The following is a 26,020-nucleotide window of genomic DNA, read 5'->3' on the forward strand; positions in this document are numbered from 1 at the left end:
GCTGGGATCAGGAAAGAGTTTGCTACCTACCCTGGTGTCATCCTGGGGACGGTTAATTATGGCATATTTTTGAATGTGCTTGATGCAAATCTAGCTGTGAAGTGTACAACTAGGGCACAAGTGCTGCCACTGAATGGGTGGGTGTGTGTGGGGCACAATTTTTGGAAAAAAGGGAGACTCCGCTTGGAGTAACCCTTGCTTACATTGTTTTTAAAAGAAGCCAAGATGAACAAGTCATGGTTCAGCAAAGACTTTATCTACCTACCCTGGTGTCATGCTGGGGACGGTTAATTATGGCGTATTTTTGAATGTGCTTGATGCAAATCTAGCTGTGAAGTGTACAACTAGGGCACAAGTGCTGCCACTGAATGGGTGGGTGTGTGTGGGGCACAATTTTTGGCAAAAAGGGAGACTCCGCTTGGAGTAACCCTTGCTTACATTGTTTTTAAAAGAAGCCAAGATGAACAGAGCTGGGATCAGGAAAGACTTTGCTACCTACCCTGGTGTCATCCTGGGGACGGTTAATTATGGCGTATTTTTGAATGTGCTTGATGCAAATCTAGCTGTGAAGTGTACAACTAGGGCACAAGTGCTGCCACTGAATGGGTGGGTGTGTGTGGGGCACAATTTTTGGCAAAAAGGGAGACTCCGCTTGGAGTAACCCTTGCTTACATTGTTTTTAAAAGAAGCCAAGATGAACAAGTCATGGTTCAGCAAAGACTTTATCTACCTACCCCGGTGTCATGCTGGGGACGGTTAATTATGGCGTATTTTTGAATGTGCTTGATGCAAATCTAGCTGTGAAGTGTACAACTAGGGCACAAGTGCTGCCACTGAATGGGTGGGTGTGTGCGGGGCACAATTTTTGGAAAAAAGGGAGACTCCGCTTGGAGTAACCCTTGCTTACATTGTTTTTAAAAGAAGCCAAGATGAACAGAGCTGGGATCAGGAAAGAGTTTGCTACCTACCCTGGTGTCATCCTGGGGACGGTTAATTATGGCATATTTTTGAATGTGCTTGATGCAAATCTAGCTGTGAAGTGTACAACTAGGGCACAAGTGCTGCCACTGAATGGGTGGGTGTGTGTGGGGCACAATTTTTGGAAAAAAGGGAGACTCCGCTTGGAGTAACCCTTGCTTACATTGTTTTTAAAAGAAGCCAAGATGAACAAGTCATGGTTCAGCAAAGACTTTATCTACCTACCCTGGTGTCATGCTGGGGACGGTTAATTATGGCGTATTTTTGAATGTGCTTGATGCAAATCTAGCTGTGAAGTGTACAACTAGGGCACAAGTGCTGCCACTGAATGGGTGGGTGTGTGTGGGGCACAATTTTTGGCAAAAAGGGAGACTCCGCTTGGAGTAACCCTTGCTTACATTGTTTTTAAAAGAAGCCAAGATGAACAAGTCATGGTTCAGCAAAGACTTTATCTACCTACCCCGGTGTCATGCTGGAGACGGTTAATTATGGCGTATTTTTGAATGTGCTTGATGCAAATCTAGCTGTGAAGTGTACAACTAGGGCACAAGTGCTGCCACTGAATGGGTGGGTGTGTGTGGGGCACAATTTTTGGCAAAAAGGGAGACTCCGCTTGGAGTAACCCTTGCTTACATTGTTTTTAAAAGAAGCCAAGATGAACAAGTCATGGTTCAGCAAAGACTTTATCTACCTACCCTGGTGTCATGCTGGGGATGGTTAATTATGGCGTATTTTTGAATGTGCTTGATGCAAATCTAGCTGTGAAGTGTACAACTAGGGCACAAGTGCTGCCACTGAATGGGTGGGTGTGTGTGGGGCACAATTTTTGGCAAAAAGGGAGACTCCGCTTGGAGTAACCCTTGCTTACATTGTTTTTAAAAGAAGCCAAGATGAACAAGTCATGGTTCAGCAAAGACTTTATCTACCTACCCTGGTGTCATGCTGGGGATGGTTAATTATGGCGTATTTTTGAATGTGCTTGATGCAAATCTAGCTGTGAAGTGTACAACTAGGGCCCAAGTGCTGCCACTGAATGGGTGGGTGTGTGTGGGGCACAATTTTTGGCAAAAAGGGAGACTCCGCTTGGAGTCACCTTGCGGTGTTTTACATGACTTTAGAAGGGCGTGCCATGCCTATATCTGTGTCTCCTCCTCTTTTTCCTTGTCCAGCTGTTTTGTTTTCGCATGAGTATATGTCCTTGTCACCTTCCCATGTGTTGTGAGTTGTTTGTGACCTTTTGGACACCTTTGAGGGTGTTTTATAGGTGTTTTTCTGTGTTTGTGATTGCCTGCCATTGTTTCCTATGCAGTTCGAGTTCGGTTCGTCGAACGTTCGACGAGCCGAACTCGAACGGGACACCCGTTCGGCGTGCCGACCTCGAGCCGAACCGGGACCGGTTCGCTCATCTCTAATAATGACTATGAAATACCATTGTTACTAATAACAATAAAATATCTTTAATGAAGACATATAGAAACTATTAACCCTTATATATCAATTTCCCCCTTTTGTAAATGGTATAACCTTCACTACAGGGTCAGTAGGCGTCCAAACAGGAGCTGCTGGCTCATGGGCCTAGTACCCATGAGGGGTCTTCCTACCACTTCACCCATCCACCCTCAGTGTGGACACCTACTCCCCGTCAGTAGAGGCCATTTGGGGTCCGTAGTAAACTACAGAGGGTTCAATACTGAAACTCTTAGAACATACATTATTCAATAGTTTAGCTAATGCATAGATCAATGCTTTTACAGCTATATAAAGCAGTAGACAGAATAACAATATTTGCATACAGGATTGTATAATACCAGAAACCCAACCTGCCAGGCCCTTAAGCCAATTAGCTGGATTCATAAAAGAAAATGTATTTCCTCACCAGGAGTCTTCGCTGGAGTCATCCATATATATACATATATACATACACATGTATATACATATAATAGGAGAACAGACAAAAACTGGTGACTATGTATGTAGATACACACATAGACACAAACACACGGAACGAATCATTGTCCTTTCTACAGATAGCAACATCATTATATTGAAGACTGAACCATAATCCATCGTAGGTAATGGGGCCTGAATGAGGGATCTTAGTCTTTACTTTGGTAACTACACCCTCAATGTCCGGATTGTATTCCATCCACCACGACTGTCCCCTAGGCTGTGTGATATTTAGCTGGAACCAGGGATTAGTGACCTTTCCAGCTATAGTCAAGGTGGCAAATACATCTTTTCACCAGAATATTGATAGAGTCCAGGTTTCATTGTAGATACAGTCTGATATCAACACCTCCTGTGGTTCCAGAGGTAAGGCTAAATATGGCATAGTCTTTGAAGAAAATAAAACTGTGTGTGCAGATCCAACAGTCTTTTGGCTTTTCTCCTTCCATGTCCTCAGTAAGAGAAATATGGTGGCGAATGAGTTTATTATCCCAGTCCGTATTTAAAAGTTCGCTCAGTGTCTTTGTTTGGCGCAGCAACCCTGCTACACCTAGCAGGATAATTAGCAAAACTGTTATTCTGCCGGTGGAGTGACCTTTTTACAGTGACTGGCGTGGATTCAGGTGGGCTTTCCCTCAAGTTTCACTGAGGTGGATGTGGTCAGCTGGACTTGGAATGGGCCATCAGAGCGTGGATCTAGGCCCTTCTCACGTGTCTGCGCACGACCACCCAATCACCTGGATTCAGCTGATGCACATCTGCACTTGCATTGGGATCTGGAATGGATGAAAAGACATGTTTATGCACCACATTAAGTCTTTCCTGTAAGGCCTGGACGTAGGCTGTCATAGTGCCGTATTGCATCTGTAACACTTGTGGAAAGTAGAGACCTGTTTTTCGGGCACTACCAAACAGGACTTCAAAAGGAGACAAGCCTGTCTTTCTATATGGAGTGTGTCTGACTGAAAAGAGTGCCAGGGATAAGCACTCTACCCAATTCTTTCCTGTCTCTGCCATGGCCTTTTGAATTTTTAGTTTAAGTATCCCGTTTAATCTCTCTACTTTTCCACTGCTCTGTGGATGATAAGGGGTATGGAATGCCTGCTCTATTCCCAGGGCCTGCATAATGTCCCTCATTATTTCTCCAGTGAAGTGTGTACCCCTGTCACTTTCTATGGCTTCTGGGATGCCATACCTACAGACTAGTTCCTTCATCAGTTTTTCTGCAGTTGTTTTAGCATTTGCACATTTTACTGGATAGGCCTCAACCCATCCTGAGAAGAGATCTACACATACCAGGACATATTCATACACTCCTACCTTGGGTAGTTGTATGTAGTCTATTTGCAGTCGTTGACACGGTAGAGCCGTCTGGGTGTTGCTTTCTTAGGGACTTTTACTGTTTTACCTGGGTTGTGTTTTGCGCAGATAATGCAGGATTGTACATGTTTGAGGCTACGTAACTGAAGCCAGGAGCGATCCAGAAGGCATTCACCTTGTTACACATGTGACTTTTTGAGGCGTGAGTGGGGCCATGTGTTGCTTGTGCCATCATAGGGAACAGGGACCTTGGTAAACACAACCTATCCTTACTTTCCCATACTCCATTTGAGTTCAGCCCAGCTCCCATTTTCCCCAGTGTTCCTTCTCTGTTTGGGCAGCCTGATGCTGGAGGGATTTCAGGACATCCAGACTCACTGTGGCTGGGACTTGCTGGCTCCCTTCCACTATCCTCTGATCCCTAGGCCTCTTTGCCACTGCTTTCGCAGCTGCATCCGCCCTTCTATTGCCCGCTACCTCCAGTGAGTCACCTTTTGTGTGTGCTTTCACCTTAATGATGCCAACCTGGACTGGTAACATTAGTGCCTCCATTAACCGTTTTACCAATTCTGCATTTTTAATAGGCTTACCAGCTGACGTAAGAAAAGCTCTACTTCTCCAGATAGGGCCAAAATCATGACAGATCCCAAATCCATACTTTGAGTCTGAATAAACATTAATTTTCCTACCTGATCCCGCTCTACACGCCTCAATGAGCGCTGTTAGCTCCGCCTCCTGCGCGGACATGTGCGGCGGGAGTGGTTCAGCTCGGATTACCTCATGTGAGGATACTACTGCATATCCAGTGTAGAATCTCCTATCCAGGTGGTATCTGGAGCCATCTACAAAAAAACTCAAAATCTGCATTAGTAATAGGTGTATCATAGACATGTGGAAAACCTGCTGTCTCCTGACTCATCAGCTCTATGCAGTCATGCTCGTGCATCATGTCAAAGCATTCATCCTCACTTGTCACCAATTCCCCCTTTTCTGAATCTACTGGCAAAAGGGTGGCTGGATTCAGAACATTACACCTCTTGAGGGTGACATACTCAGGAATCAGAAGGGCACATTCAAGTCTGAGCTGTCTGGCCATAGACAGGTGTTTCGGTTGGACTTGCACAAGTATAGCATGAATGTCATGCGGGGAGTAAATTGTAGCGGGAAATATCAATGTGATCTCGCAAGCTTTCCCTAGCAGTACTGCAGCAGCCGCTCCAGCACGGACACACGTGGGTGACCCTCTGACAACTGGGTCCAATCGCGCTGAGTAGTAAGCTATTGGTCTTTGTTTGTCACCATGTTGCTGTGTGAGGACGGCTGTCGCATGCCCTCCCTGTTCTGTGCAAAACAAGGAAAATGGTTGATCGTAATTTGGAATACCCAGTGCCGGGGCAGATACAATGAGTAGTTTAAGGGAATGAAAGGAATCAATAGCTTCCTGAGTGAGGTCAAAGGGGTCAGATGACAGACAATCATAGAGGGGTTGCATCATTTGCGAGGCAGACCTTATCCAAGGCCTGCAGTATGACACTAAGCCCAAAAAGGTGCGCAGTTGCCGGTGTGACCTGGGTAAGGAGAGATTTTGGACTGCTTGTTTTCTCTCCTCAGTCAGGTGTCTCGTACCTTCAGAGATACAGTGACCCAAAAATGTTACCTTTTGCTTACAGTACTGTAATTTTTCACGTGAAACTTTGCAACCATTCTCTGCCAGAAAACACAGCAAAGAAATTGTGGCTTCCTTGCAGGACGTCTGGTCTGGACAGCAGAGCAAAAGGTCGTCCACGTTCTGCAATAGCGTAACCTGTGGATGAGGCGGTTGCCACTGTTCCAGAATTCCTGCCATAGCTGTAGAATAAATGGTAGGTGAATTCATTCCTCCTTGCGGGAGGACTGTCCACATGTACTGTTTCCCCTCATGTGTGAAGGCAAAAAGATACTGACAGTCAGGGTGTAGAGGCACAGAGAAAAATGCATTTGCCAAATCAATTACTGTAAAACATTTGGAGGTCCCTGGGATTTGTGACAGTAAGGTATGTGGGTTTGGAACAATAGATGTTCCACTCTCAGTGACAGCATTGACAGCTCTCAAATCATGCACCATTCTGTACGTGTCAGGGGAACCTTTGGGCCCTTTTTTTCTTGATTGGATATAAGGGAGTGTTACAGGGGGAGGACCTTTGTACTAGAGCCCCTGCTTGCACATATTCTCTGGTCAGGGCCATTGATTTGGCTGGGCTTAAGTGATACTGTTTTATCAAGGGAATTTCAAACACCAATCCCTCCAGTCCCTTCATGGTCACCAGTTTCCTAGGCCAGAGGCAAAGGAGGAGGGAAGGGAGGAGGAGAGTCAGTCTGCTCCCTCTCCTATTTGGGGTTTTTGCACTGTCTGGCGTAATGACCATTCCGTCCACAATTACAGCACTGTACGGTCACTAGGTCACCTGGTGCCCTACCTCTCTGCTTCCACTGTCTTCCTTGTGCTCTAGCATACATAACTGGTCGCTTGCATTTTGTCAGTTCAACCCCCTTAGCTACTTGCAGAAGGTCTGTTGGGTCCATGTTTCTCCACTCAGGTCTGGCTGTCTGTACTGCTTTTCGTAAAACCTTATTCATACCGTTAACGAATATACTCATCAGTATTTTGTCATTAAGGGAGGTTCTGACTTTGTACCCCACGTCTGCCCACTTCAGCTGTAACCTCCAAAAGTACGTCTCTATACTCTCCCCTTCCTGCTGTATTACGTCAGTCAGGAAAAGAGGGAAAGGTTGGTCTTCAGGGTCAGATAACTGTTTTCTTTCCTCACCATCAGAGTAATGTCCAGCTTCCTCCCCAAAACTCAACTCCTTCACTACCTCTGTCTCAGTGTCAGTGTCCTCTGTCATCACATGTGATCTGGTTCGAACAGGATTTAGTGCAATCTGCTTAGGGCGAGTAACATTACACGTAGCACAAGTACCTCTCCAGTCTGGGTTTTTCTGACTACAATGTTTACAAGTCCATTCATCTGGTCTGGGTTTCTGATCATGTGAAGGTGGGGCGGTAGCAGTCACAGTTTTTGCTCTTAGTGTATTAAAACATTTATAATACACTTTACATAACAATAATATAATAATACATCCCACTGTTATTTCTTTACATCCACAATGCTGCACCTCTTCCTTGAATCTGTGCCATTTTTCAACATCCAAACACCCACACTCTGGCATGTCTGCCTTTCTGAGTATTAGTCTGACATTTTTCACTGCTTCTTTGCCTTCTCTTTCTTGCACTATCTGTTTGGCTGTTTTGGATCCGGCTGGAGCCCCACACTGCACACTGAACAAGTTGCCCATGGCTTTAACTTATTCCCACACAGCCCACCTTTCTGCAAATGCCCTCTCAGTGTCCCTGAACCTTGTTAACAGGCCACACGTCTCCTGGCAAGTCAGAATGGGCTCTCAAGTGGTAGCAGGAAGGCTCAATCAGCATTCACTCTCACCTGCTACACTTGTAGGGCGTATTGGGAAGGGTTAAAAAACACCTCTCACCCAATAGACCAGATGACTAAAGCAGGAAGGACCAGGTGTGATAGTCCTCTCACCTGCTAGACCACCTCCATGTAAGTGGGAAGGCCACAATGCTCTCTAACCCACTTAGATCTGATGTGCAGTTGGGTACTTCATGCTGGTCCTTTACAAAGTATTAAAGCAACGAACGTAAACTAGAGTTAAACCAATAAACCAAAACAATCCTCAGAGCTGACTTCTCACAGAGGGCAGAAAATCGCGCAGCTGTTCACTTGACCCTTCCCAACAGAATGTCAGCAGCGCACAGTTTGTTTAGCAAGAGTCTTATCTCATCCAGATTCAGCTTTCCAAAACACAATCCTAATACCCACTGGTATAATACACAATCCTAGCAGAAAATTGAGACTACTTATATACCTTCACAGCACTAATATTCTACATTGCTATAAAACCTTCATCCCCATTTTGAGGGGAAGAAACACACAATATCTCACTATAAGGACAGATCCCAGGACCACTTGTCTTACTCATTCATTGATTCCAGAAACATATGTAACAATACACCTTCCAAGGGTTAACCTCACATGCAAATAAAATTATCTAAACCGCTCTTGACACTGATGGGAAAAAAATACATATGTCAGGTATCCACTCAAATACTCTATATGGCTATGCCCTGTGACATTTCACAACCGGAACATCTTTTCACAGTCCACAGTATCACCTATAACCATTAAACTTATACATACATATTATTTCACCAAGTCTCTTATCTCAATTTCTCATCACTTAGTTATTCAGAGGCTTCTCATCAATATACAACAACCTATTGCCTGCCTACTTTATCTAGGCATTAATATGAAACCACTTATGAACACAAATCCCTAGACCAGTGTATTGCCCATCAAAGATGCAAAGATGGCCAAAGTAAAACACAAAACACAGCAACACAGCAAATGCAATTATACAGAGACTGTCCCAAATTCCATGCTATGCAATCTATGCAATCAGTTAATAGACGGACAACAGATTATCTTATTACTCTATATTTCAACTCTCATTCAGACATGCATGAAAAAACAATACTCACTGGTGATGCCAGAGTTCTTGAACCGTGTGTACAGCCTTACCCAGAATATTCGGGAAATCAGAGAGAGTGAAATAAAGTGTAAGAATAAAGCTTCTCACCTTGCTGCAGCTGAAATTTCACTGTCTCCAGAGTCCCCAAAACTTCTTCCGAATAGGCTGGTTGGCCACGGCTCCACGTTGGGCACCAAAAACTGTTGTAGCTGTTCTGTTTTGTCACAAGTCAGCTTATGGGATCACCAGTGAGGTCTTCTCAATTAGGCCTCTTCAGACCTAATCAAGATCGAGCGCTCGGAGAAAAAGACCTGCATCCATGTGGGCATGATCAATTTTCTGTTTATTTAACCAAAGTACACTTTATTTATACCATTTACAGATCAATGTGATATTGCAAATAAAGCTTCTAGCTGGACTTTACAAGTTGCTCATATGACCTTTAAGTTTTAGCAAAACAAAAATGTAGAGTCATGCATATGAGATAAGAAGAAGATAAGAAGAACATTTAGAGACAATAATAATCCTTGAGCCTGTTTCTAATTCCGAAGGCTCCATAATGACTATGAACTACCACCAGATATACTTACTAATAACAATAAAATATCTTTAATGAAGAAATATAGAAACTATTAACCCTTCTATATCACTATAAAAGCAAAATGGTCACTTTTTTTTTTAGTTTCCAAAAGGGAGTCCAAATAGTCTTATTATTTCCAAGATAAGCTTTGTTATCTGTATTGCAAAGCTTTTTCTGAGGGAATGTCTGCTACTCATAAGAAAGACCAGAAGACCTCTCTGTAATCCATGCAGACATAACTGTTGGGAATGTTAGTTATGTTTTGGCTGCTGGGAGGCTCCCTCTGGTGGCCAGGAATGGTTTGGACAGAGACCAGGTGTGTTGTGCAGTGGTTGTTTCCTTTGCTAACTCTCTGCTTATTTAAGTCCTGGTCTGATTGCAGGCTGTTGCCGGATGTCAGTTGTTCTTTGTATTTTCAGCCTGCTTAATCCTGCTCTACACCACATCTACTCCAGATAAGTGCTTGCTCTTTATTTATTGTCTGGTTCTTTTGCTTATCTGGGTTTGTCATTTGTTGTGGTTGGTTTCAGGTTATTTCCTTCCAGGGATTTTCCCCCTCAGTGGATTGTTGAGGAACTCCCTGCAGTTCTGTGTGGAGTATAGCTCCTTTGGGTTCATGTGTTTGTGGCTTGTTGAATTTGTTATAATTCTTGTTTTCTGTTCATTGGTATGATAAGGGCACCTGGTATAGGACGGAGTTCAGATCGAGCGATCTGAGGGCCTTTTTGTACTATCAGAAAGTTGGTATTTTGCAGGGTTTTTTAGTCAGCGGGGGCCTCACCTTTTGCTAATCCTGTCATCTACCTGTGTATTGTGTTTTTCCTATATCACCGCAGTCTTTGAATGTGGGGGGCTTGCTATTCTTGTCAATTTTCTGAGGCAGAGAGTTATTCATCTTTCCTACCTTTAGGATAGTTAGTTCTCTGGCTGGGTTCGCGGTGCACAGGATGTTAGTTCACCCCTCGGCTACTTCTAGTTGTGATGGTTAGTAAGGGGATGGCGGCCAGATTAGTTGCCAATGCTCTTGTCACCTTTTTGCCAATGATTTGTGGTGGTCTTCCATGGTTCCGGATCATAACACATAACATTCCCAGCCTTTGCCAGCATTAAGGCTCAATCAAGTAGGTGAGGCAGCAACACCCACACGTCATTTGATATTGGCATTATAGACAAGATGCTTTATCTGCTAATGTAACAACTGGTAGGTACAATTCACGAAAAACAGATGCACTGGCTAAACAGCTGGGTTTACTTAGATTGCATGTGTCATTTCTCAGGTAAAGAAACTGAGCCTTTATCCCATGGACTTACAGGTCAACAAATTGCAGCAAGGCAATACCTGGCTCAGTTTGTTTCAGGTGTACTGTATTGACCAGCCTCCAGCATAATGTTACAAAGTGTTTTCAGGGCAGCCTGTGGATCTGTCATACAGACCAGGTTGTACAACGCAAGTGTGGCCAAATTAACATACCTACCTTCCATAGCTTCTTTGAAAACAATACTCTTGCTTTGTCTTCATTTTTATATGGTTGGAGAACAGAGGTGTATCATCCATAGCAGCAGGTCAAGCACCCCTGCTCGTCATCACAACTTCAGCAATATCCCCTTCCTTAGTTGAATAATATGGTGAATTATGGGCTCCCTGTTTCACCATTCAGTCTGGATGTATGGGTCTGAAACTTAGCACACTGCAAAAGTGCTGACGTCACTACATTGTGAATGCTATGTGTAGTACTCAGATTGCACAGATCTGAGCAGCAGGTCAAGGGAATGGTATAAGGTGAATAGTTGTTTATTTTTTTGTCTGTTAGTACATGTGTGGGCAATCATATTACAGTGACAAGCAAAAGGGTAACAATGTTTTGAACTTTTAACTTTTAGGCTCAATATTTCACCATCCACTACAGCTTTGAATGCAAGACTACATTCATTTTATAAATAAGCATCTTGGCTATCTCATACATAAATTGGACTTGCAACTATTTAGCATATGATTATTATGTCACAGCATTGTTACTGTTTTGCTCTCTTTTCTTGGGAAATCTTCCTTATGGCTGCTTCTTGATTAGAACCAGTGACAATTTCTTTGGCATTAGTAGTATACCGGAAGAAAAAGATTTGTCTTCCACCAGGGGCAAAACAGTAACAATGCAGTAACATGACAAGAATCTGTATAACTAATCTTATGCTAAATAGTTGCAAGTCAAATTTATGTATGAGAAAGCCAAGATGATTGTCTATAAATTGATGGTAGTCTTATGTTCAAAGCTGTAATGGATGAGGAGACATGGAACTTGGAAGTAAATATTTCAAAACATTGTTACCCTTTTGCTCATCAGTTTAAGTGAAAAGCTGTTGGGCTATCATACTGTGTGTGAGGGGATATGAAACAATCACAGTAAGTGAGGATATATAGAGCCATCAAACTGAGTGAAGGACTGTGGGGCCATCATACTTAGTGGGGGATGGGAAGTAGGGGCAGCAGACTGAGAGAGGAGCTGTGGAGGCCATTACATTGAGTGGGGAATATGGGAACCATCATACGAATTGAGCAGTTGTAGGGGCCATCATATTGAGTGGCGGTGGGCTAGGAAGTCAACATTAAATGAAGAGTTGTGGGAGCCATCATACTGAGTTGAGGTAGTGGAGGTATCATACTGAGTGAGGAGCCATCATACTGAGTAACGTCTGAAGGATCATCATACTAAGGGGCTATTATACTGTGTGGGAGACTATGGGGGGCATCATATTGAGTGGGGGATGTGAAGGCAATCATACTGAGTGGGGGTATGTGTGATCAATCAGATTGAGTGAGGGGAGGTGAGGAGCCATCATATTGAGTGGGGGTGGACTGTGTAGGTATATTACTGAATGAGGAGTTGTGGGGACCATCATACTGAGTGGAAAGCAGTGGGGGCATTATAGTGAGTGATGGGCCATCATAAGAGCTGTGGAACGATGATACTGTGGGGCTATCAATTTATGTAGGTGGCTGCGGGAGAAATGATAGTGTTCGAAGGCTGTGAGGTATTATAGTGATTGGGAATTGTGGAGACAGGATACTGAACAGAAGCCATCATACTGACAGACCATTATACTTTGTGGGGGGATGACACTGTGTGTGGTGGAACTATGGGGAAATAATATTGTAGGGTAAGGCAATTTAGGGACATCATTCTGTGAAGGTATTAGGATATGTTGGAAAGTTTTTGGGGATTTACTGAGTGGATTTTATACTCAGCGTGTAAGAGTGAAGGCATTATAAACTATAATGGCCATGAAAGGGGTGTCATGGATGAGAACACTATAGAGCAATGGGGCTTCAATAGGGACATAATTACTTTGTATGTGCCAAAATCTTTGTCCCTCTTCCTGTTTATAAAAGTTCCAGATATGGCAGATATGGACCCATCTACTTCACCGAATATTTTTTTAGGGAGTGGAGGAGGTGATAATAAAACTTTTGCTATGGGGACCATGATTTCTTTGTTCTCTGCTTGAAAAAAAAGCCCTTGTAATTGCCTAATCTTTTTGTGATTAACCTCCTATTCTGAGTTTCCCCGGGGGGGGGGGACATTCCAAAAATTCCGTTAGATCCTTTGTCTTTTGTGGGGCCACTGCCTTGTTTATCATTCACATGGGAATAAATTTATTTCCTGTTGATTTATTTTACAAAATTCATTCATATTGCTAAATTCTGTTTTGACGTTTTTTTCCCAATTATAATAAGATTTCAATGGGCAGAACAGGAAATTTTATTGGATATGAAAAGGTTAACAATCCAGTTCTGAAGTACCGTATATGCCGGCGTATAAGACGACTGGGCGTATAAGACGACCCCCAACTTCTGCCCTAAAAATATAGAATTTGGGATATACTCACTGTATAAGACTACCCCGCTCCCAAATGAAAAAAAGTCTGCTTTGATTGCAACATGTTAATTTTAATTCCGCGAGAGCCGTACAATATGTTTTTAAAGGGCCATTGACAGATCAATCGCTCCAATGTTCACTTAGTACAGCAAGGAATGCTCCTCCCTGCTGTATAAAGCCACAACTGGACTGAAACAATGGTACTACACTCTGCTACAAACAGACACACACAACTCTGCTACAAACAGACAAACACACACAACTCTGCTACAAACAGACAAACACACACAACTCTGCTACAAACAGACAAACACACACAACTCTGCTACATACAGACAAACACACACAACTCTGCTACATACAGACAAACACACACACACAACTCTGCTACATACAGACAAACACATACAACTCTGCTACATACAGACAAACACACACAACTCTGCTACATACAGACAAACACACACAACTCTGCTACATACAGACAAACACATACAACTCTGCTACATACAGACAAACACATACAACTCTGCTACATACAGACAAACACATACAACTCTGCTACATACAGACAAACACATACAACTCTGCTACATACAGACAAACACACACAACTCTGCTACATACAGACAAACACACACAACTCTGCTACATACAGACAAACACATACAACTCTGCTACATACAGACAAACACATACAACTCTGCTACATACAGACAAACACACACAACTCTGCTACATACAGACAAACACATACAACTCTGCTACATACAGACAAACACATACAACTCTGCTACATACAGACAAACACATACAACTCTGCTACATACAGACAAATACACACAACTCTGCTGCTCTGTGGGGCCTGTACCCGCGGCTCGGCGGGTACAGCACCCGCGGCATCGGCGGGGGGGGGATTGGCAGGGCATACATCTGGGGGGTTAGAAGCAGCTCACCGGGGCCCATAATGGGGAGGCGGGGAGGGCATTTACCCGATTAGGTCACGGTGGAGAGGGGGCCCACACAGCGCCGGACAGAAGCTCGCCTCCTTCATCTGTGGGACTGAGAAGGCGGTAGCTCCGCCCACAGATGAAATTCAAAACAGGATGTCTGCGCGCCTTAAAGTGACGGCGCCGCAGATTGCTGCCGAGGACTGCGGTCCCCGGAACTCGGCCGGGGGCAGCAGAACTATAAAGGCGAGTGGGCCCCGGCCAAGGGACAGGAGAACTGACGAGGCCGAGTGGGCCCCCCGGCTCTCCAGGGCCCCGGCATTTGCCCATAGACAGGTAGGAGCCCTGTCTGCGAGCCAGATACGGCCATCAAAAGAGCCATATCTGGCTCGCGAGCCATAGGTTCCCGACCCCTGCTGTATGATATATACCGTATTTTTCGCTTTATAAGACGCACCTGATTATAAGACGCACCCCCAAATTTGGTGAAGAAAAAGAGAATTTTTTTTTTTAATGTTAAATGGGGTCCATCTTATAATGCCAGTGTCCTTCTAACAAATCATATAGGGTATATGTCCCTCATAGCCCCCCATCCTAAAATTAGCCCCCTTAATCTGGATATGGCCCCCTTATATTGAATATAGCCCCCTTGTGATGGCACACGTTCCCCTGTGCTGCCTATGGTCCCCTATGGATTGCACACGTTCCCGTGTTAGATAACGCCCCCATGCTGCTGCCCATGGCCCCTATAGATCGCACAAGTCCCCCTGTGTTAGATATCGCCCCCATAGTGCTGCCCATGGCCCCTATAGATCGCACAAGTCCCCCTGTGTTAGATATCGCCCCCATAGTGCTGCCCATGGCTCTTATATAGATCGCACAAGTCCCCCTGTGTTATATATCGCCCCCATAGTGCTGCCCATGGTCCCTATAGATCACACAAGTCCCCCTGTGTTAGATATCGCCCCCATAGTGCTGCCCATGGCTCTTATATAGATCGCACAAGTCCCCCTGTGTTAGATATCGCCCCCATAGTGCTGCCCATGGCCCCTATAGATCGCACAAGTCCCCCTGTGTTAGATATCTCCCCCATAGGGCTGCCCATGGCCCCTATATAGATCGCACAAGTCCCCCTGTGTCAGATATCTCCCCCATAGTGCTGCCCATGGCCCCTATATAGATCGCACAAGTCCCCCTGTGTCAGATATCGCCCCCATAGTGCTGCCCATGGCCCCTATAGATCGCACAAGTCCCCCTGTGTTAGATATCTCCCCCATAGTGCTGCCCATGGCCCCTATATAGATCGCACAAGTCCCCCTGTGTCAGATATCGCCCCCATAGTGCTGCCCATGGCCCCTATAGATCGCACAAGTCCCCCTGTGTCAGATATGGCCCCTAGGCTGCTGCCCAAAGTAAAATAAAACCCTCTTTCCTTATCTCCTCCAGCGCTGAGCTCCCTCCTGTCTGGCTCCGTGCTTCTGTTCTTCCACTTCCTGGTTCTCAGTGCGGTCATGTGATCGGCACAGCAGGCTGAGCTCTCTGCCTGCCTGATCACAGTGGAAGCAGGGACACGGGGAGAAACGCTGCAGGGGTAAGTAAAGCTTTTTTATTTTAGAATGAGCAGCAGCCTGGGGGCCAAATCTAACACAGGGGTGGGCATGTGCGATCACACTGGGACGCAGGCTCATATAATATGCACCGCTCCCCCAGCCAATCACTGCGTGCGATTTCAGCACCATTGGAGATGGACAGCGGCTGTGCATATTATATGAGCGGGTGCAGGAGATCAAAGGCTGCAGCCCGCAGCATTCCCCTGTGCTCCAGAGCTGCTGCCCCCACCTCCCCTGGACGCTGCAGTGTACATATATATATACACCCCCCCCTGTATATCCGGCGTATAAGACGACCCCCCACTGTAGCCATTATTTTAAGGGGGTAAAAAGTCGTCTTATACGCCAGTATATACGGTAAGTAAAAAAAGGATAATTGTTCACTTAGTTGAAAAACATTAACTTCTTCACATTCACAGTAGTACACCTATTTCGTCTTTAGAAAAAAAGGGGATCATTTTGAATGGCTGAGGAAAAAAAAGCTTTTGGTAATTGTCTAGTCATTTTGTGATTGGGAAACCAGTAACAGACACCAAAAAGCTGGATCATTTTGCAATCCTAGTTGAGAAAAACATATTTTTTTTACATTTAAAACACACCTGTTTTGTCTCCCCAATTAAAGGCATAATGATGGATGGCTTGTGTTAATACCCAGTGCTTCTTCATGTAAGTGCTTAAGGCTGTGTGCGCACTTTGCGTTTTTACCTGCGTTTCCGCAGCGTTTTGAACTGCAGCATTTTCATGCCAAAATGCATGCATTTTGATTTTCAAGCAAAGTCTATGGGAAATAGGGATTTGTTGTGCGCACTTCGCAGTTCAAAACGCTGCATTTAATTTGTATATTTTTGGGCAAAAACTCAGCGTTCAAAGAAGCAGCATGTCAATTGTTTTTGCCATTTGGGCTGTGTTTTGATAACATTAAAGTCAATGAGAAGTTGCAAAATGCAAGCAACATCAAAATTCTAGCGTTTTACATGCTTTTTTGATGCTGAAAACATGCGTTTAGGACCAATTAATTCCATGCATTTTTGGCAAAATATTAATGGCATAATATGTCCCTTTACACACACACATAGTCCGACAATTATTTTTAAGAAAATCAATAAATAAATGTAATTTTAGGCATAATTATTATCACAAACTTATCATTTTAATAATAAAAAGCCATTTTTTGATTGATAATAATCTTGATATTTGTTATCATTTTTTTACATTTTTATCATAGTGTTTGAATGGTTAAACTTTATTTAGTAGTGTCTTTGTATTGAAAATGCTGACTTTAAGCAATGAAAAAGCATGTAAAAACGCGGCTAAAATGAGATAAAAACGCATGCGTATTTATCGCATTTTTGTGGTCAAAACCAACTTTGGCAAAAAACATTTCTGCCAGAGGATGCGTTTAGAATTGCAACTACCTCGACGCAAAGTGCGCACATAACCTAAAGGGTGCTTTACATGTTTCGACATCGCTGGCGATTGCTAGTGATGTCATGTGCGATAGCACCCACCCCCGTCGGTGGCATGATATGTGGTGATCGCTGCTGTAGTGAACATTATCGCTACGGCAGCGTCACATGCACATACTTTGTCAGCGACGTCACTGTGACCGCCGACCAATCCCTCCCTCCAGGGGGAGGTGCGTTCAGCATCATAGCGACATCAAGGCGGCGTCACCAAGCTGCCGGCCAATAGATGCGGAGGGGCGGAGATGAGCGGGACGTAACATCCCGCCCACTTCCTTCCTTCCTCATTGCCGGTGGACGCAGGTAAGGAAATGTTCGTCATTCCTGCGGTGTCACACATAGCGATGTGTGCGGCCGCAGGAACAACGAACAACATCGTAGCGGCAGCAGCAACGATATTAAGAAAATGAGTGACGAGTCAACGAGCAACGATTTTTCACGTTTTTGTGCTCGTTGATCGTCGCTCATTGGTATCACATGCTGCGATGTCAGTAACGGCGCCGAATGTGCGTCACTAACGACGTGACCCCAACAATATATCGTTACCGATATCGCAGCATGTAAAGCACCCTTTAGACTCTCAAAGCGGGAATAATTTTTGTACCCAACTGTGTATAAGTACCATGGCTTCTGTCTGCACAGCCGGTGCATAAATAAAACCAAATGGATAATTTTTTACTGTTGATACAATTTAAATAGCTTAGAAAGTCTGAAACTGCTGTGTATGGTTACATAGACCGCTGATCAGCACTGCTTACCAACCGCTTTTTCCTAGCTATATAAGTAACAGTTACTTGGACATTAATAAGGCTGTATTTGCTCAAAAAGGGTCAATAGACTCAAAGGGGAATTCAGAGTGTTGTACTCATATGTTCCAGGCTTATTAATGATGTATTTCAAATTTGGTGAAGCCGGCGATTTCCAATTTCAAAAGATCTGCTCATCTGTACCCGCATGTTCTAGATATGGTATTACATCTAACATTTTTCTATAGACTTCTCTATTGGATTTCAACAATATTAGAAAAATAATACATGGTTTAGATGCTAGAATAAAACAATATCCCCCCTAAAAAATCTAAAACACTATGAAAACAATAAACAAATTCAATTTTATTTATTGCTTTACAAATGTGAAAATCGTTAAAGCAATTGTGCATGTAGATGATCCCGTAGATGATCTCTTAAGCGTTTTTTCTAAGGATGTAGAGGATTTACCACTATTAAAACTAAAAATAACACCAATTTTTAACGCTGTACTGGTAAATTAGTCACTAATCGTAGAATATTTGCTTCCCTTTTCTTCTTTACCTGTCAGATAATTGAAGGGTGACCCTCTAAAATATGGTTGATATGACATTACTGTAGGTGTTCTCTTTCTTGCACAGTAAACTGCATCCTATTATTTCATTTTGTAAAAAAAAAAAATGTGTGGGAGTAAAACTCCGAGAATGTAAAAGCTCTTCATTCATAGACTATTCTTCTTGTCTGGCACTGTGAAATCAGGTTGAAGCCGGATTCATCCTTATGCAACCATTATCTCATATATATAATTGACCTCATCCAATACTGTAATATTGTTTAAATAGCATAGCAACGCATTACCATGAAATTTAACTTACACATGAAGCAGAGATGAAACCATAATGCTGTTAAAACAGAACAATGAAGCCAAAGAAGTTATTAAATACTACATTTTGCTAAGTGACGTTCCGTTGAGCATAAGCTGTGGCAGCTGAACATTTATTTGTGTGGCCATTTAGCAAAGAGATGCTTAGCATGGAGATCTTGCTTAGAGTGAATTGCCTGTGTTCCATATTTTATATACGCCGCTACAATCTGAACGGCTTTATGCAAAGCAAATGAAACATCTTTCAATAAGAATTATTAACCAGGGTGTTATTATAGTTTACATTTTCTCAATTCAACATTAGCCGATATCTTCCAACTAGTGGCATATCTGCCTAGCTACCACTTTTAGAACATACAAATTCAGAATATAAGCGGGCAGTGGCATACAGAGAAATCACATAGCAAGAACTCACTCCCCCCAAAAAAAATATTTTTATATATATATATATATATATATATATATAAAATAAATATATATACACACATATATATATATATATATATATATATATATATAAAAATAAATATATATACACATATATATATATATATATATATATATATATATGTATACACTGTATATATACTGTATACGGTATATATATATATATATATATATATATATATATATATCTATATATACATAGTGAAAGAAATAATTATTTAAATCTTGCTGATTTGTTTGATCAAATAATTATTTAGAGAGAGGTAGAGAAAGGCAGCACTCACCGAAGCTTCAGATGCGTTTTTTAATAAATCATGCTGATGATGGGTACAAGTGGATAGGAGGGTGAGAGAGGCTTACAGCGCTGAGTGATCTAACAGCAATCCATCAGAAGGATTAACAGTGCCCAGTTTTCTCTTTTATACTTCAAAGAATTATTTCCTTCATTGTATTTACAGTATATATATAGATATATATATATATAGATATATATATATATATATAGATATATATATATATATATATATATATATAGATATATATATATAGATATATATATCTAATATATAAAGCTGAATGTGTGTATGTGTATGTATGTCCGGGATTGGCGTCATAGGCTATGTTTTGAGGGGAAATTTAACCCCACTCTTTACAGTTATTCACCAAAAAACCTGCCTCCATTATAGCGAATGGAGCTGGGAGCCACAGTGCAGCCAGAACTTCAGAAGAATGCGACGCCACGTCCTTATATGGAATGTTGGCGTGTCACAATGCAGCCAAGGAAAGAGACAGACACAGACAGGGAAAAAGACGGACACAGACAGGGAAAGAGACAGACAGACAGGGTAAGAGACAAACATAGACAGGGTAAGAGACAGACACAAAGAGACAGACACAGACAAAGAGACAGACTGACAGTTTAAGAGACAGACAGAGAAAGAGAGAGACAGGTTAAGAGACAGACAGACAGGTAAAGAAACAGACACAGACAAAGAGACAGAGACAAACACAGGTAATCAGACAGACAGGGAAAGAGACAGACAGGGAAAGAGAGAGAAAGAGACAGACAGGAAAAGAGAGGGAAAGAAAGGGACAGAAACAGACAGGGAAAGAAACAGACAGCGAAAGTGACAGAGATAGACAGACAGGGAAAGAGATTGAGACAGATGGAGAAAAAGACAGACAGACAAAGAGATAGAGAGAGAGACAGAGAGATATATAAAGAGGGGGAGACAGACAGAGAATGGGAGAGAAATAGAGAGACAGTTACTATCCCAGGCAGCGGATATTGTGTGCAGAATAAATTTTTGTTAATACATTCTATTTTGTTAACAACAGTTATTAACCCGGGCGAAGCCGGGTAGTACAGCTAGTCTAATATATAAAGCTGAATGTGTGTATGTATGTGTGTGTGTGTGTGTGTATGTCTGGGATTGGCATCTGCACCGTCGCAGCTACAGACACAAAATTTTGCACACTCACACGTCTGGACCCGAAGAGCGTCATAGGCTATATTTTGAGGGGAAATTTTAAAGCTGCGCTTTACAGTTATTCGCCAAAAAACCTGCCTCCATTAAAGCGAATGGAGCTGGGAGCTACAGTGCAGCCAGAACTTCAGAAGAATGCACAGCCATGCCCTTATATGGAATGTTGGCGTGTCACAATGCAGCCAGGGAAAGAAACAGACACAGACAGGGAAAGAGGCAGACACAGACAAAAAGACAGAGACAGACACAGGGTAACAGACAGAAAGGGAAAGAGACAGACAGGGTAAGAGACAGACAAAGACAGGCAAAGAGACAGACAAAGAGACAGACACAAGAAAAGAGACAGAGGGAAAGAGACAGACAGGGAAAGAGAAGGAAAGAGACAGACAGGGAAAGAGAGGGAAAGAGACAGACAGGTAAAGAGACAGGCAGGGAAAGTGACAGAGATAGACAGACAGGAAAATAGATAGATAGACAGACAGGGAAAGAGATTGAGACAGACTGAGAAAGAGACAGAGACAGTCAGAGACAGACAGGGAAAGAGACAGACAGACAAAGAGATAGAGAGAGAGACAGAGAGATATATACAGAAAGGGAGACAGACAGAGAATGGGAGAGAAACAGAGAGACAGTTACTATCCCGGGAATGTTAATACATTCTATTTTGTTAACAACAGTTATTAACCCGGGTGCAGCCGGGTAGTACAGCTAGTATATATATATATATATATATATATATATATATATATATATATATATATATATATAAATATATATATATATATATATATATATATATATATATATATATATATATATACAGTACAGACCAAAGGTTTGGACACACCTTCTCATCTATAGAACAACTGTTGAGAGGAGACTTTGTGCAGCAGGCCTTCATGGTAAAATAGCTGCTAGGAAACCACTGCTAAGCAACAAGAAGAAGAGACTTGTTTGGGCTAAAGAACACAAGGAATGGAAATTAGACCAGTGGAAATCTGTGCTTTGGTCATATGAGTCCAAATTTGAGATCTTTGGATCCAACCACCGTGTCTTTGTAGAAAAGGTGAATGGATGGACTCTACGTGCCTGGTTCCCACCATGAAGCATGGAGGAGGAGGTGTGATGGGGTGGGGGTGCTTTGCTGGTGACACTGTTGGGGATTCATTCAAAATTGAAGGCATACAGAATCAGCATGGCTACCACAGCATCTTCAGTGGCATGCTATTCCATCCGGTTTGCGTTTAGTTGGACCATCATTTATTTTTCAACAGGACAATGACCCCAAACACACCTCCATGCTGTGTAAGTGCTATTTGACTAAGAAGGAGAGTGATGGGGTGCTATGCCAGATGACCTGGTCTCCACAGTCAGCAGACCTGAACCCAATCGAGATGGTTTGGGGTGAGCTAGACCGCAGAGTGAAGGCATAAGGGTCAACAAGTGTTAAACATCTCTGGGAATTCCTTCAAGACTGTTGGAAAACCATTTCCGGTGACTACCTCTTGAAGCTCATCAAGAGAATGCCAAGAGTGGGCAAAGCAGTAATCAAAGCAAAAGGTGGCTACTTTGAAAAGCCTGGAATATAAGACATATTTTCAGTTGTTTCACATTTTTTTAAGTATTTCAGTCCACATATTTTAATTCATAGTTTTGATGCCTTCAATGTGAATCTACAATTTTCAGAGTCCTGAAAATAAAGAAAACTCTTTGAATGAGAAGGTGTGTCCAAACCTTTGGTCTGTACTGTATGTATATATATATATATATACAGTTAGGTCCAGAAATATTTGGACAGTGACACAATTTTCGCGAGTTGGGCTCTGCTTGCCACCACATTGGATTTGAAATGAAACCTCTACAACAGAATTTAAGTGCAGATTGTAACGTTTAATTTGAAGGTTTGAACAAAAATATCTGATAGAAATTGTAGGAATTGTACACATTTCTTTACAAACACTCCACATTTTAGGAGGTCAAAAGTAATTGGACAAATAAACCAAACCCAAACAAAATATTTTTATTTTCAATATTTTGTTGCGAATCCTTTGGAGGCAATCACTGCCTTAAGTCTGAAACCCATGGACATCACCAAACACTGGGTTTCCTCCTTCTTAATGCTTTGCCAGGCCTTTACAGCCGCAGCCTTCAGGTCTTGCTTGTTTGTGGGTCTTTCCGTCTTAAGTCTGGATTTGAGCAAGTGAAATGCATGCTCAATTGGGTTAAGATCTGGTGATTGACTTGGCCATTGCAGAATGTTCCACTTTTTTGCACTCATGAACTCCTGGGTAGCTTTGGCTGTATGCTTGGGGTCATTGTTCATCTGTACTATGAAGCGCCGTCCGATCAACTTTGCGGCATTTGGCTGAATCTGGGCTGAAAGTATATCCCGGTACACTTCAGAATTCATCCGGCTACTCTTGTCTGCTGTTATGTCATCAATAAACACAAGTGACCCAGTGCCATTGAAAGCCATGCATGCCCATGCCATCACGTTGCCTCCACCATGTTTTACAGAGGATGTGGTGTGCCTTGGATCATGTGCCGTTCCCTTTCTTCTCCAAACTTTTTTCTTCCCATCATTCTGGTACAGGTTGATCTTTGTCTCATCTGTCCATAGAATACTTTTCCAGAACTGAGCTGGCTTCATGAGGTGTTTTTCAGCAAATTTAACTCTGGCCTGTCTATTTTTGGAATTGATGAATGGGTTGCATCTAGATGTGAACCCTTTGTATTTACTTTCATGGAGTCTTCTCTTTACTGTTGACTTAGAGACAGATACACCTACTTCACTGAGAGTGTTCTGGACTTCAGTTGATGTTGTGAACGGGTTCTTCTTCACCAAAGAAAGTATGCGGCGATCATCCACCACTGTTGTCATCCGTGGACGCCCAGGCCTTTTTGAGTTCCCAAGCTCACCAGTCAATTCCTTTTTTCTCAGAATGTACCCGACTGTTGATTTTGCTACTCCAAGCATGTCTGCTATCTCTCTGATGGATTTTTTCTTTTTTTTCAGCCTCAGGATGTTTTGCTTCACCTCAATTGAGAGTTCCTTAGACCGCATGTTGTCTGGTCACAGCAACAGCTTCCAAATGCAAAACCACACACCTGTAATCAACCCCAGACCTTTTAACTACTTCATTGATTACAGGTTAACGAGGGAGACGCCTTCAGAGTTAATTGCAGCCCTTAGAGTCCCTTGTCCAATTACTTTTGGTCCCTTGAAAAAGAGGAGGCTATGCATTACAGAGCTATGATTCCTAAACCCTTTCTCCGATTTGCATGTGAAAACTCTCATATTGCAGCTGGGAGTGTGCACTTTCAGCCCATATCTATATATATAATTGCCTTATTCTGTCTGTCTGTCTGTCTATCTGTCTGTCTGTCTGTCTGTCTTGCTCCAAAATTGTGTCCTTACGGTGACACAAAGCTGATTGGCCGCTGGGCTCGCCATGGCCCCGCCCCCTGCACAGATTGGCCGCTCGCCCAGGCTGCGCCCCCACACGGATTGGCCGGCCGCTCGCCCAGGCTCCGCCCCCCCCACAGATTGGCCTCTCGCCCCGGCACCCTGCAGGCATTGGCAACTCGGCCACGCCCCGCCCCCCTCACGCAATGCACGCTAGCTTTGGCCCCGCCCCCTCACGCATTCCTCGAACCGACACGGTCAGTGAGCCACGACTACCAGGTGAGTACTGTACCCCTGGGAGCCCACATCAGCGTATGCCGCCAAACCAGCCGACACATACCCTCGCATTGCTGGGGCTGGCCGGCGTATGCTGGTGTGGGCTCCCGTGCGAGCGGGGGACGAGATACGCTGGTAACCATGGTAGCATAGTTACCAGCGCATCAAGGTCCTGCAGCGGCGGAAAATATACACACACATAACAGCACACACACACACACATACACACATCAGATCACACTCGCTCTCACACACACACACACACACCTCACACACACACCTCACACACACAACTCACACACACATCACATCGCATCCACATACTCACAACATCCTGGGATATCGCTTGCTTCTCGGCGGCGATACTTTGCTGTGAGCTTCCGGGACCTGCCGGAGGATCACATGGCCAGAAGCATGTGGTATCTCCGGATGTTGTGAGTATAAGCGCGTATGTGCAATATCGTCAATGTGTGTGTGCGTGAGTGTATGCGATCGGGTGTGTGTGAGTGTATGCGATCGGGTGTGTGTGAGTGTATGCGATCGGGTGTGTGTGAGTGTATGCGATCAGGTGTGTGTGAGTGTATGCGATCGGGTGTGTGTGAGTGTATGCGATCGGGTGTGTGAGTGTCGGCAGAGGAGCACGGCGTGCTGGAGGAGGCTGGGAGGAGAGAGGCTGATCCTGGGGAAGGCTGGGATGGGTATGCTGAGAGAAGAGAGGCTGATGCTGGGGGAGGCTGAAGTTTGGGTAGGCTGGGAGGAGAGAGGCTGATGCTGGGGACCGAAAAGGCTGATGCTGGGAGGAGAGAGGCTGAGGCTGGGGTAAGCTGGGAGGAGAGAGGCTGATGCTGGGAGGAGAGAGGCTGATGCTGGGGGAGGCTGAGGCTTGGGTAGGCTGGGAGGAGAGAGGCTGATGCTGGGAGGAGAGAGGCTGATGCTGGGGGAGGCTGAGGCTGGGGTAGGCTGGGAGGAGTACACATACACACATACACAGTTTATTTTTATATATATATATATATATACATATATATATATATATATATATATATACAGTAAGATTCCACTTTGCAGGTTCCAGAACTGCCGCGCCCACAGTCAAAGTCAAGTGCAACTAGATTGTCAGCTACGTCTGACTTGGCTCACACTCTAATTGTGAAACAAAAAATAACAGAAAATGTAGGGTCTGCACACCTTATTAATTTTATTATTAAATTAATGTACAGGCTCAGAAATACTCTCTGTGGCCAAAATAAAGACCTATACATACACGGTGCACACTGCGATTAATGAATACTTGATCTCAGCTATTGCTTTAAATGTTAAAAACGTAAGGTATTTAGCGTTTTTTGATCAAAGAGCACAAAAGCCATTCAACTATGTCATGGTGCTCCTTTAATATGAATAGACCCTAATGACGAAATGTCCTAACTCTCCATGTGCCAAACCAGCCTCGCAATGTGCTCCTGCA

Source organism: Anomaloglossus baeobatrachus, chromosome 1, assembly GCF_048569485.1.
Source record: "Anomaloglossus baeobatrachus isolate aAnoBae1 chromosome 1, aAnoBae1.hap1, whole genome shotgun sequence".
Lineage (NCBI taxonomy): Eukaryota > Metazoa > Chordata > Amphibia > Anura > Aromobatidae > Anomaloglossus > Anomaloglossus baeobatrachus.